Raw genomic sequence first — 13367 nt, 5'->3', positions numbered from 1 at the left:
AATCAGGAGTGATTTACTAAGCCTCCCGTGGGCCAGCACCAGCCATCCCTCTTAGCACATTGACTCAGCCAGCACTGACACCTGTTCAGCAGGCCACACTGCCTCTGCCCTCATGCCCCATCTGCCCACTCCCGAAGGGTCTATGACAGTGGCCAAGTGAGTAGAGCATTGCGCTGCCAGGGGTGCCTCCCTGCAGTAGAAGGTAGACTGGCCTTGAACTCTAACACAGCTTTAATGCTTCACCTGCAGAATGAGGTAACGGGGAAAATGGCTGATTGATGATCAGAACAACGGTAAATGGAAAAAATAAAATGATCTACAGTGAAAAACTCACTCCCCTGGCTGTGTTTAGTTTCTAATGGGAAAAAGGATAAAGTCAATGAATGGGGAAGGGTGGAATAGGAGGTGGGGTGGGGGTATCAGGAGGTCCCTTGGCCACTAGGATGCAACTTTTTGGCTATATTCTTGTGGGGAGGACCAAAGAAAGGGGGGGTGCTGTAGAGAATGGAGTGTAACCCCACCTCTTTGTTGTAATGGAGGGCCAAGAACAGGGCTGGGTGAGGCAGGAAAGCAGGAGGAACTCACCTGCCCATCTCCAGAGATTTCTGGCTTTCCTATTTGTACAAGCAGGCAGTTTATCTCCATGTAAGCTCTTTGGAATTCTTACTTTGTACAGAGTTGGTGTGTGTGCTTTCTGCAGAGGCTCAGAAAGAGGCAGGAAGGGGAAGGAAGTTTGGCACTGAAGACATCCAGAATGGGGTTCTTCATATATGAATCTTTTACCTAATTTCAAGCAAATGTATCAGCTCCCTTTACCCCTTCCACGTACCCAGCTATCAGGCACAGAGTTTCCATCTTTACTGACAGGTGTATATTAATCTACTGCCCTTTATGGTAGAATGTTGATTGTGTCTGTTATGTCTATTATGGCAACAAGGGTCAGCACGGGGAAAAACTGTGCAACAGTTGAACCTTATCTTCAGCTCCCCTTTGTCCTGGCCCTGTTCTCCCTACCAACTTATAGCACAATCACGTTGTTAAGGAGCTTAGTCAATTTCTGGTTTAAGGGGTGATCTTTCTTACGGTGTTTTTTCATTCTGATAACAGACCTTATATTTTGCTTTTCTGTACATAATCTCATTTGGCCAGCAACCCTGTGAAGAAGGGAGTATAGCTTATTATTTCCCAAAAGGTATTTTTGGCCACTTACAAAATGAACCACCATTGCAGCGCCAGGTGGCAAAGAGCTCAGTCAGTGAAGCATCTGACTCTTGATTTCGGCTCAGGTCACAATCTCACAGTCGTGAGACTGAGCACAGTGTTGGACTCCATGCTGAGTGTGGAGCCTGCTTAAGATTCTCTCTCTCTCTCTCTCTCTCTCTCTCTCTCTGCCCTCCCCCTCCCCTGTGCATGCGCTCTCTCTCTCCTAAGGAAAAAAAAATGAAGTATCATTTATTGAGTACTTTTTACTTACCCAATGCCTTACATATCTCAACTAATCATCATAACTACTCTTGGAGGCTGATAATATCAATCCTTAGTTTACAGAGGAGAAAGCTAGGTGTAGGTAACTTGCCAGAGGTCATATAGCCAAATTAGTGGCAAAACCAGGATTAAGACCTAAGTGTGGCCAAGTCCAAATCCTGTGCTTTTATTTCCTACATCATTCTGTCAGGGCAGAAGGCCAGGTAGATTTGGTCTGTCCATTTGCTAAGGGATCTTTTTTTCTCTTTTAAAAATGGAGGTTCAGAGAATGATTTTGCAGAACTAACAGAGCTGGGGCTACAGCCTTCTTCAATAAATGATGTCAGAAGACAAATTCCTACATCTGGAGGGATCTGATTGCTATTCTGGATTTCCAGGCACAATAATGAGCATAAAATAATCTTCCTAATACCTGACTATAATACCTGATTCTTACTCCATAAATTTAGTCCAAATAAAATGGAAGAATCTCCTAAACCTCTTGCAATCCAATTTCCTCCCCACCTATTCCACTGGACTTATTCCTGTCGAGTTTCCCTGTGATCTCCTGGCTGAATTATTTTACTTTATATTTGTATCTGTCTTGGCCATGCTGTAGCATTTACTGATGACCACTTATGGAAACTCTCCCTTCCCTGGATTTTGGGGCATCTGTCTTTCCTGGTTTTAGTCCCATTTCTCTGGCCTCTCCTTCTCAGCCTCTTTCAAAGGTTCAGGTTTCTCTGACTGTCTATATCTGTCATGGTTTAGGTACAAAGGATAGAACCTATCCTGGCTGGTTTAAGTAGAAAGGGATAATTACAAGGTATTAATTGGCTTACAGAACCAGTGGGAGAGTTGAATAAGAAGACTTTAGGCTCAATTACCAGGAACAAAGCCACACTCAGGACCGAGTTGCTAAGGAAGCTGCTGCTTCTGCCACGGTTGGGAAGTGCCTGCTGAGCCAGGAGATCATGGCTACAGCTGCCCGCCTGGGATCCAGAGTTCCTACCCTTCATACCAGCAAGATGGATGCCTTCTGCCTTGCCTGCCACCCACCCCACCACCACCAGTTCAGTTCTGACACTGGAGTCTTCTGTGAGGTATGTCCAATTGGCAGAACCCAAATCACATCCTTGGAAATCCTAGCTTCAGGGAGTCTCCAAAATGTTTTTAGCTTCCAGATTTGTAGTATGGAAAGGTGCACTCAAGGGAGATTGAAATAGATGTTGAGTCACATAGTCCCTTAAACTTTAGTGTTCTTCAGAATTATGTTCTTAGCCATTTTCTTATCTCTCAGCAATTCATGGTTTCAACCACCATCTGGGTTATCTCTAACCCTGGGCTCCAGACTCAAATGTCCAGCTGGCTGCTAGACAGATCCACTTCCTCTGAAGTCACATGCTGTCCTGTATCTTCTTTATCAGTGAGTGACACCACCATCTATCCAGTAATCCAAGCCAGAAACTGGGGACATTACCATGTCTCTCATTTGTCCCATGCAAATAGTTGTTGAGGTATGCAACTGGCCTATATTTTCCTGCAATTAGATGGAGCCATGTGACTTTATCCTGGCCCATATAATCTGAACATAGGTTATGTGAGCAAAGTCCGGGTGAATCTTGTGGAAAACTTTCCTACATGACCTGCGTTCTCTTTTCCTACCTGCCAACTTGATGAAGAGAACTTCAGGAGTCTAGAGCAGAGCCATAGTAATAAGGAGCATGGGTCCCGGAAGGACTCAGTGGAGCTCTGCAAATCCAGTGATCTGCACTGTACTATGACATGGGGGTGAGGGTCATGAAAATGAGCATTAAGAGGGGGACAAGATTTACTCTGACCCCAGCTGCTGCCCCACTGGATCTATCACTGTGTTTGTGCCAAGACTACATTTCCCACGGACTGCTCCCAGCCAAGGACTAAGTGTGGTGAGTGTAGAAATTCAGACCCATTCCTGCAAGACATGGGATTCCTCCAGCAGGTGACTCTGACTCACGGAATCTCCACTGACCTGCCTGAATCTTTCTTGAAACTACACTGAAGTCCAGGAATCTCCCTACCCAAACTTCTTTCCTTGCTGCTCTTGAAAGAGCAGGCCTAGGCCGGCCAACTAGTGACTATGTCCCTGACATGGCCGCAGAAAGAAGTTCCCGCTCAAACCTCAGACCACGCCTCCTCCCCTTCAGTAACTTATGTTTTCTAGGAAAGCAGGCTACCGATTGATGCATTCTTCCGAAGTCTAAGGTGGGAGGAAGGGGAGTGTGAGAGGCGTGGAAAGTGTGAGTAGAAGAGGGAGGGCTTCTCTCAGGTAGGGGCCAGAGGCAGGAGCCCTCAACCCTGTCCGGGCTTAGAATGACCTGGGAGCATTTTAATAACTGACCCCTCCCCAAACCAATTAAATCAGAGTCTCTGGGGATGGTGTTTGGTGCTAGGTATTTATATAGCACAGCAAGGCTGACAGCCAATGGTTAATAGGTGACCAGTGAGAAACATTCTGTATACACTGAGGCCAAACATGTTAAACAACCTCAGACACACTGGTTCTTAAACTTCAGGTGCATCAGAATCTCCTGGAAAACTTGTTCAAACACAGATTGCTGAGCCCCACCCCCAGAGTTTCTGATTCAGTGGGTCTGTGACCATCAGGCCCAACATTTGCATTTTTAACAAGTTCCAGGTGATGCTGATAATTGCTGATCTGGGACCACACCTTGGCAGCCATTGTTCTATCCTTCCCCAGCCAATCGGCTGAGGCCACGACTCTTCCCCAGCCAATCGGCTAGGGCCATGATCCCTATAAAACCTTTGTGCTTTTGAAACTCTCGCTCTCTCGCATCGCTGCGTCGGTGCAGGTAGGGGATTGAGCTTGAGCTAGCACGAATAAAGGCCCTTTGCTTTTGCATCAGACTCGGCTCCCTGGTGGTCTTTGGGGATCACGAATTCTGGGCATAACACTTTCCTTCAGTGGTATCAGGTCCACACTTGTGGTCTGAAAGCTCTTCTCTCCTCCCTTGGCATCTGTTTATCCTCCACAGGTGTTTCCCCCCATAAACCTCTTGCATGTCTAATCTCATCCTGGCATCTGCTTCTCAGTGGACCTGAACTAACACAGGGGGAAATAAACCTTTATCGTATCATACCATAAAGATTTTAGGGGTTGTTCGCTATACTAGTTAGCATACCCCAGTTAACCATCAAGTTTTGATTATTTCTAAAATTTAGTCTCTCCTTTTGTAACTGTTTTAGGTTAGGCCTCATGAGTTAATTGTTCACCCTCCTGAATGAGTCTTCTGTGCCTGGTCTTGGTAAGCAATTCAGCTTCAGAAACCACCACCTTCACGGTGATCTTTCTACTATTAACCACCACATTTTAAACACTACACAAGCACTGAATACATGTTCTTTCACTTATCACAGCAACCTTACAAGAAAATTGTTATTACCTCTAGTTTATACAAAGGAAACTACGATTTAGAGATGTTAAATATCTTGTCCAATGTTATATATCTCATAAGTAACAGAATTGGGGTTTGAACTCCGATCTGTCCGTTACCAAAGTTTGTGTTCTTTTCACCCCGATGAATTTGGTTTAAAACTCTTTTTCCTCTTGTCATATACCACAGCAAACGACATTCACACGCATTATCTACTCCCTTGAGTGGATCTCAGTTCTGATGCAAACTGACCTAGAAAGTGAAGTAAACAGCAGACTACTCAGGGAAGAGATATTATTAAAAAAACTAATAAAAGCATTTTCTAAATATGTAAGTAAGTAGAATATCCACTTAATGATGTTGATGCCCGATGCATGTTCTCTTCATTTCCGTTTTCTCTCCTTTTTAAACTAAAAATGTAATCATTAAAAAAATAAAGTAGAAAAAATATAAAACTATAAACAAACTCAATATTGGGGCGCCTGGGTAGCTCAGTCGGTTAAGCATCCGACTCTTGACTTCAGCTCAGGTCGTGATCTCACGGTTCCTGAGTTCGAGCCCTGCATCGGGTTCTGCGCTAACATCGCAAAGCCTGCTTAGGATTCTCTCTCTTCCTCTCTCTCTCTCTCTCTCCCTCTCAAAAAAATAAATAAACACTAAAAAATTAAAAAAAAATGCAATAGTTTAGAATTAGAGTTTCTCTCAGGAGCCTCTCTAAAAGCTGGAACAGAGATAAGCTGCAATGGTAGTTATGCATGCTATTTCCACAGCTCTGGAGATAACTCCATTCAAAATAACATTTAAAAGCAAGTGGCTCAGGGTACTGTTATATAAATGTATAACCAAGCACCAACTTTAATTTCTTAAAATCAAGTCATTTGTAATTTCAATTCTTTATTATTATTTCCAAATTTTTAAATGCAACATAGAAGCAATCTCCATGCATAGGCGTGAGGATTGCCACACCTCACCATGCTACATGCAAAGCTGAGTCTGTCATGCCTGCTAAATAGCTTTCAGAGGCTGCACATCCTATTGAGGATAAGGAGTAAATTCTTCGACCAGCATTCCAGGCCCTCTGTGAACTGACCCTTGTTCCATAGGGCAGTCTGCATATCTACCCTCCACCCCAGCTCTAGTAAACCAGTGATGAGCTCATCAACTTCCTCCTGCCATTCCATCTTTGCAAATGCTATCCCTCCTGGAGGGAAGGTCTTTCTCCCACTTCCACTCTTGTTTTCTGAAAATGCTAAGAATTCACCAATATACAGTTTATGTACTGCCTTTTCCAAAGAGCTCTCCCTGAAATTACTCTCAGCCATACCCAACTCCCAGAGAGAATTAGGTGCCCTCCCCACCACTGCTCTCGCCTCACCGCTTTCTTCCCTGAGGCTCCTACAGCACCCTCTGTCCCAGCACACTATTGCAATTGTCTAATTACATAGCGGTTCTCCCCCATGAACTGGCTTCATTCTTAAAGTTGGAAATTGATTTTAAGTAAATATATTACTCTAAAATAGTTCTTAGCAAAAAAAAAAAAAAATGCTTGTTAAATGAGTGAGTGACTAACAGGAAGGAATGAATTAAAATGTTGGCTTTTCTAGTATACAATTTATGTGTGCTCTATGTAATTTATAAGGATGATTCATTTGCCAATATAAAAAAAAGGAGTTTGTATCCTGTCATGGGCATCTAAGTGTATTATTGGTTTAGCTAACATTTGGGGTGAGAATTTTAGGAACTGGGAGTTAGGGAAGGAAACTAATTAAGTGGTTATTAGTGGACTTACTGAGGAGTCCATGAACTCACTGAAATAATATGCAAAATTGCGTTTGTGTGTATATGCACAAATGTGCACTCATATTCATGTATTCTCCCTATCAAGCAGGTCAACAAGGTTTTTCAAGAGGACAAGTGCAAAGCAGTCGGATCTATTCCAGACAAAGCACCATGGAAACACTCTGCTGGACAATGAGGGGAAGTGGAGCGGATAGGCCATCATAAGAATAATGAGTTGGAAGCTCTAAAGAAGGGGTGATTCATACATTTTAATTTATGATTGGGTTCTTATGTGGCGGAGTGTTTTACCATCAAAGATAGCATAAAAATATAGCATATTTACCAATTCAAGTGTCACAGGCCAAATTTTACATCCCTCCCCCCGCCCCCCAACACCTCTGCTCATGAGTCTGTGTCTGCCCTTTGCGTGTTGTTGAGGGTAAGGAGGACAGGAGAATTGGAAAGTGCAGAGAAAGACTAAATTGATTTATACACATAAAATTGATTTGTATATATACTTGCGGAAGAAGTGTAAATCTAGAGGTGGAGGCAAGGTCTTTTGGAGTTTTGCCAGCAGGAGAAATGAGAGATTCAGAGAGCAGCAGCTGGAATACATGAAACCTTAGGAATGAGCTGTCTCCATAGGATTTTTAGGAAGGATAATTTATTTTTTATTTTTAGGAAGTGTGTCTTTGTCACATTTTCACCAGGCTTCAGTAAAGACATAAATTGATTTTCAAGGTCTTAGGCATCAGATTTATGTGTTTTTAGCGTGGGTGCCGTGTGGCAATAGGCCTCTAAGCAAGCCTCGAATTATTTGTTCAGGTTACACAGGTTTGCCAGCTTGTTCTGCCATGAAGCAGCCTGAAGGCCCCACCTGACTTGCCTCTTTCTGGTCTGGGTTGGGTGGGTTGGGGAATGGTGAGTCACGAGAGGCTAATTGACCCCCTATCGGTAGTTTCACTGACCAAGGCACGCCCAAGTTTCTATTTGTTTTGTCTGGGCCATTCTTCATGTGGGGAAACCTTCCCCAGGACAAACCACTAAGACTCTGGAGGAAAGCACAGAAAAGATGGCACTATTTTCTCCTGGGCATTTTTTTAAAAGTTTTTATTTATTTTTTTTTCGAGAAAGAGAGAGAGCGTGAATGCGGTAGGTGCAGATAGAGAGGGGGACAAAGGATTTGAAGCAGGCTCTGCACTGACAGCACAGAGACTGATGTGGGGCTTGAACTCACTGTGAACAGTGAAATGATGACCTGAGCTGAAGGCAGACGCTTAACTGACTGAGCCACCCAGGCGCCCTACTCCTGGGTATTTTTTTTAATGACTTGATTTTTTTTTTTTTTGCTGTTAAAATATAATTAATTATAACAACTTAAAAAACATCACAATGAACATTGTAGTGTGCTGCTCAAATCCAGACCCTTCTTTCAGGCATGTATTCTTTTAGCTAGCTGCAGGGAGGGTGGATGGCTGACAGATCCCAGCTAACCCCCTCCACCCTGAGATTATCCTCTGCTGAACTGAGCAGCTTCATTCAAATTATGTCCCCTTCCCAGGGGACATAGCAGCCCCCACCCAATGACTGGTCAAGGTCCCCAAAGTGAGGGCAACTCTTCAGGGCCATCCCAGTTCCAGAGACTTTCTTGGGGTCTGCAGAAGCCTGTGTTGTGACAGCTTCAGTCAAGCTTCCCTGCTCAATTCTGCTCTTTACACTCCCACAAATGCTGATCTAAGAGTGCCCTCTAATAAGCCTCCTGCATGTTGCTCTCCATGGTAGACTCTGCCTCCCAGGAAACCCAGCTTGTGACAGCTGATTGCGGGAGTGGTGCAAGAAAGTAGGTGCTAAATCTGAGTCACCCACCAGCTATCTGGAAATAAGGACCCCATCAAGAGCATGGATAAAGCCGGGCCCGCAGCAGTGGTATGATTGTTGACAGTTTCTGGAATGGCATACTTTTGGAATGGAGGGCACTGGTTGGGGCAATGGAACCAGTATTTGAGAAGCATGAGGAAATTGGTAATTATAAGGGCAAGAGATGCTCTGGAGAAAGACAAGGAAAGGCTGAGCACAATTAATCAGTAATTAACGGCTAAACATAAAAGCCGGAGGGCCTCTTTGCAGAGCACAATGAGACTGTCATTTCCAATAGCTGGAGGGCAGATAAAATCAAAGATCAGGCTCAAGATTTAAGCATCAAATTAGCAGAGCTCCAGAAGACATTAACTTTTCAGTGGCGGGTCTGCTACACTTAGGTTGAAGCTCTAATTGGGAAAGAGTGTGACCCTGATAAATGGGAGGTGGGTATTTGGGTTGATGTGACAGAAATCTTGAAGCTGCATATTCCCTTGAAGCCTCTAGGTGTGCATAAAGGGCCTACTCCTTGTCAAAGGCTGGTACTCATCACTCCCATAAGGATGGTACTTATGCCTCTGACTTGCAAGACAACATATGTCCTATCCGAATCTGCCACCATTTCCCTTCTTGCCACTAGACCCATCATAACCCATTATAGTCAATAACATAGTGCATTAAGTCACAACAAATGCAGTCACAGATGCACTGGGTCTGCAAGAAGAAGAAAGGAACTATACCCTGAAGGAGCTGCAGGACATAGCCAATATGAGCTAAGAGAGGATGTACACGATTGGATTCTGAGGGTGTAGAATCAAGGGGAAGTACAATATAAAGTTGGCCAAGGGAGTGTTGATATGGAAGCATTCTCCTGGGCTTTGGCAGTTTACACTGCTAGGATGGCTCTTAGATACTTGGAGAAAGTGATGCCCACACTCAATGAGAAGTAAATGCCAGAACTTCTTTTGCAGACAATGGAAAAAGGAACCAATGTGTCGTAGAAGGAAGCATACTTGAGTGGATTTATTATGTGAGGCTGAAAACTCCACCAGATGACTATTTTCCATGTGAAGGCTCAGAGGAAAGACCAAAGCAGTAAGGAAGGACCTGGTAAGAGGGACATCAGATTCACTGAGAAACTCACTGGTTTCACAAGTCCACAACTTGTGGTTAGAGGTGTCATCACAGAACTGGGCTCCTTTATAATAATGGGGATGAGAGTAGTCTGAAATATTAGAGGTAGTGGCAGTGCTTAAACTTTAGAAGCAAAATGCATTCAACTATTGTAGTGAGAGGCAAGGTTGGAGAGGCAGAAAGAGGGGCATGGTCCTTAGAAAGCTACGGAGATGGATAACTGAAAAGAGTATCCTTATGGGCAAGATAGATGGGCAGCCAACAAGAATATTGTTCAATATATCCAATCAAAATAATTGAGGCTGAGGACAGCAATACCAATAAAAATTCATGATTGCTTGCCCAAATTCCATATCTGAGTCATTTTAAACACCCAGAACTCTTAACTGAACCACAGAACACACTAAGCACTAAACAGAATGGCTCAGCCAGCTGACATCAGCTGGCTTTTGTGTTGCCCTCAGTGTTGGCACAACAAAGTAGCCATGGTGGCAGGAATGGTAGATACATATGGGCTCAACAGTATGGGCTTCCACTCACCAATACTGCTTTAGCTACTGCCACTACCAAATTTCCAAACCTCCAGCAATAGAGACCAATCCTATGTTCCTAATACAGCACCATAACTTAGGGGAGATCAATCAGTCTTTTGGTGTAAAGTTGACTTCTACTGGATTCCTTCAACCCTGGTAATAATTAATTTTGACTGATACTGACAAATATTTTAGCTGTGAGTTTGCCTTTCCTATTTACAGGGCCCTAGACAACATCATTATCCGAGGGCTTACAGAGTGTTTGATCCACAAATAGGGATAAGGTGAGGTGTGGTAGTGGGTATATGATCATGGGATCCCCTGGCCTTATCCCACACTGCACCACACAGATAGAACAATGAAAAGGCTTATTGAGATACAACTGAGAGACTGGCCTAGAGGTGATACCTTACAGAATATACCCTAAATCAACAGCTATTATATAGTGTGGTGTCCCTAATGGTCCGAGTACGTGGGTCTAAGAACTGAGGGGTAGAAGTAGAAGTGTCCCTGCTTACCCACACTCCCAGAGGTCCACGGGGAGAATTTCTGCACTTGTTCCTGCAACTCTGGGCTCTGTGAATTTAGAGATCTTGGCTCCCAGATAAAGGATGTTCCACCAGGGTGCACAGCAAGAATCCTACTCAAGTTCAAGTTTTGTCCGCTGCTTAGTCACCTTGGGTTTCTCATGTGAAGAAATCAGCAGGCATAGAAAGAAGTCACTGTCCTAAGGGAGAAGTTGACCCTAAATATCTGGAGGAGATAGGGGGCATGGAAGAATATATTTGACCTCAGGATATGGGTGACCACTTTGTACTCCCTTGCAGCAGCCTTAGCCTGAGAAGGGCAAGGTGACCAGGAGATCAAGTCCCTAAGGCACAGAATCTGGGCCACTTAGAAAAACCACCTAGTCCAGAAAAACCACTAGCTAAGGGTGAGTGAACTTCATCATGGACAGTAGAAGGTGGAGTTAATGAGTACTAGGTGGGACCTTGAGACCAGTTGCAGTGGAAGAGACCAGTTTTTTCCATTAACCTTCCTCTAAGTTTTCCTCAGGGAAAGATGCCCACTAGGCTCATCCAAAGTCACTCCTGCTTACCAGTACCAAGGCCAGTCCAGCTTCAGCATCTCTCCTGGGATTGCAATGAGCCCAACTTTTTCTCTACCCACTCCTGCTGCCATCACTCTCTCCCAGGTGCTGATCATGAGGGATCAAGAGGTAGAACCCTCTTGCATTCAAATCTCCATCTCAGAATCCGTTTTCTGGGGAACTCACCTTGTGGCAGTTTTTAATTATATCACTGCCTGGGGCACCTGTGTGGCTCAGTCAGTTAAGCTTTTCTGACTTTAGCTCAGGTCATGATCTCATGGTTCATGAGTTTGAGCCCTGGTGTCTGGCTCTCCATGGACAGCAGGGAGCCTGTTTTGGATTCTCTATCTCTCCCTCTCTTTCTGGCCTCCCTCCTTGCCCCCCCTCTCTCAAAAATAATAGATAAATAAACATTAAACAAATTATATCAGTCCCTAATACATCTATTTTCTTTTTTTCTATGTTTCTCCCTAGTTGATACATATTTTTGCAGGGTGGGGGCTTGAGTATTATCTTTGTGTGCATTGTACTCTTGTGTTTATTTTTTAACTTCCTACTGTCATAAAGCACTCTTTCCATATATTATTATGTAGTATTTGTAAATCTTATTTTAATGTCAATATAACATTCCCTTCAGTTGATGTAGCATAATTTTTTAAAACCATCCTCTATTGTTGGCCGTTTCAGTTTCTTTTTATTATAGAGTACATCTTACATAAAATTAATATCTTCCTTCAGATGACTATCTTTTCAACTGAATTAATTCCTTACATAAATTCTGAGTAGTAGGATGATGGAGTAAAAGAGTGTGAACATCTATCTTTAGGTCTCTTGGTATCTGTTACCAAATTGCTTTCCAAAAACATTAGAGCATTTATACTGCTGCATCAGGAGCATTTCAGCACAATCTTCTGTCATTAGAAATTATTACCACAGAATTTGTTGGTGGCTTAATAAATGTAAAATAGTACTTCATTATTGTATTACCTTGTATCTTTTCTGCAAATTCTGGCTGAGATTTTTATTCTTATTGTTACTATAATTTCCTTTTGTGTGCTAATATTCGTAGGAATACTGACAACATTTTTGTAAATTAGAAGGCACTCTCACCCACCATCACCTAAATAGAAGAGAACTAAACCAGTTTCTGGTGAGTAAAAATCAGTAGAAGTAACATGGTAGTCTACTGTAGAGAGCACTAGACTTGGAGTCAGTGAATGTAACCTCAAGTTCTGGCTGAGTCAATTACTGCTTGTGTTATTTTGAGAATGTTTCAGACCACCAGAAAAATTGAGAGACCTCAGAGTAGGCCAGGACCTATTTCTTTTTTTCTCAAAGATGTTTCAAAATGACAGACACCAAATATAGAACTGATCAGAAGGATTTCAGTCTTTGGCCTATGCTCTCCAGAATTACCCACATTACATCTGCTCTATACCTGGAGGTTGGAGTCTTTGATTCTCCAGGTTGTCCAGGGTACTGGAGCTGACCTGCATGGCTCACTTGGTCTCGGCCGGTTGGTGTTTGGTGATAGAGAGGTTATCAGGCTTCTGAAGCAGACACTTGGTTAGCAGAACAGAGAACTCGATCAAGGAGAGAAGGTGTCCAGACCTAAGAAAAACAAAAATAAAAACAAAAAAAAACATTATTTTATGTTCCATGGTTTAAAAAAATTTAAGAGAAATTGGGCTAGTCGACATTAACAGACACTTTGTAAATGATAGTTATTTTACTTGTTTGGGATTATTGGTTTTTGGTTTTTGGTTATTGGATTATTGGTTTTTCTTTAATTTTTCAACAGACATTTATTGAGGCACTAAGCTAAGTGCCAGGGATATAAAAGTGAATAACACAATCCTTGCCCTCAAGGAAAATCATAATTTCCAATGGAAACAGCCACTGACAAGATTATAACTACAACATATAATTATAAAGAGTGTAGTTACCACAGCTGTAAAAGTATACACAATGGCTTTCTTTTCCTGTTGTGAATTATGTGTTTCAGGATTTTAGTGTTTTAAAATATCCTGTACTTTTGCTTATTAAGTCAAATGAAGAAATTAGAGGCTGAATAAT

At 42.9% G+C, this 13367-nt stretch overlaps 1 long non-coding RNA gene across 1 annotated transcript in view; it reads right to left on the bottom strand.

Moving 5' to 3' along the window:
• Positions 1-13367, bottom strand: part of LOC125938564 (uncharacterized) — a 70391-nt gene that overhangs the window by 17436 nt on the left and 39588 nt on the right. Inside the window, exon 2 of the long non-coding RNA XR_007462735.1 lies at positions 12730-12902. This is a non-coding gene — a long non-coding RNA (uncharacterized LOC125938564). The remainder of the gene's footprint in view (positions 1-12729; positions 12903-13367) is intronic.

This window comes from Panthera uncia (assembly GCF_023721935.1).
Source record: "Panthera uncia isolate 11264 chromosome B2 unlocalized genomic scaffold, Puncia_PCG_1.0 HiC_scaffold_24, whole genome shotgun sequence".
Taxonomy (NCBI): domain Eukaryota; kingdom Metazoa; phylum Chordata; class Mammalia; order Carnivora; family Felidae; genus Panthera; species Panthera uncia.
Note: the sequence above shows the minus strand (reverse complement) of the source record. Positions and strands in the feature narration are given on the sequence as shown.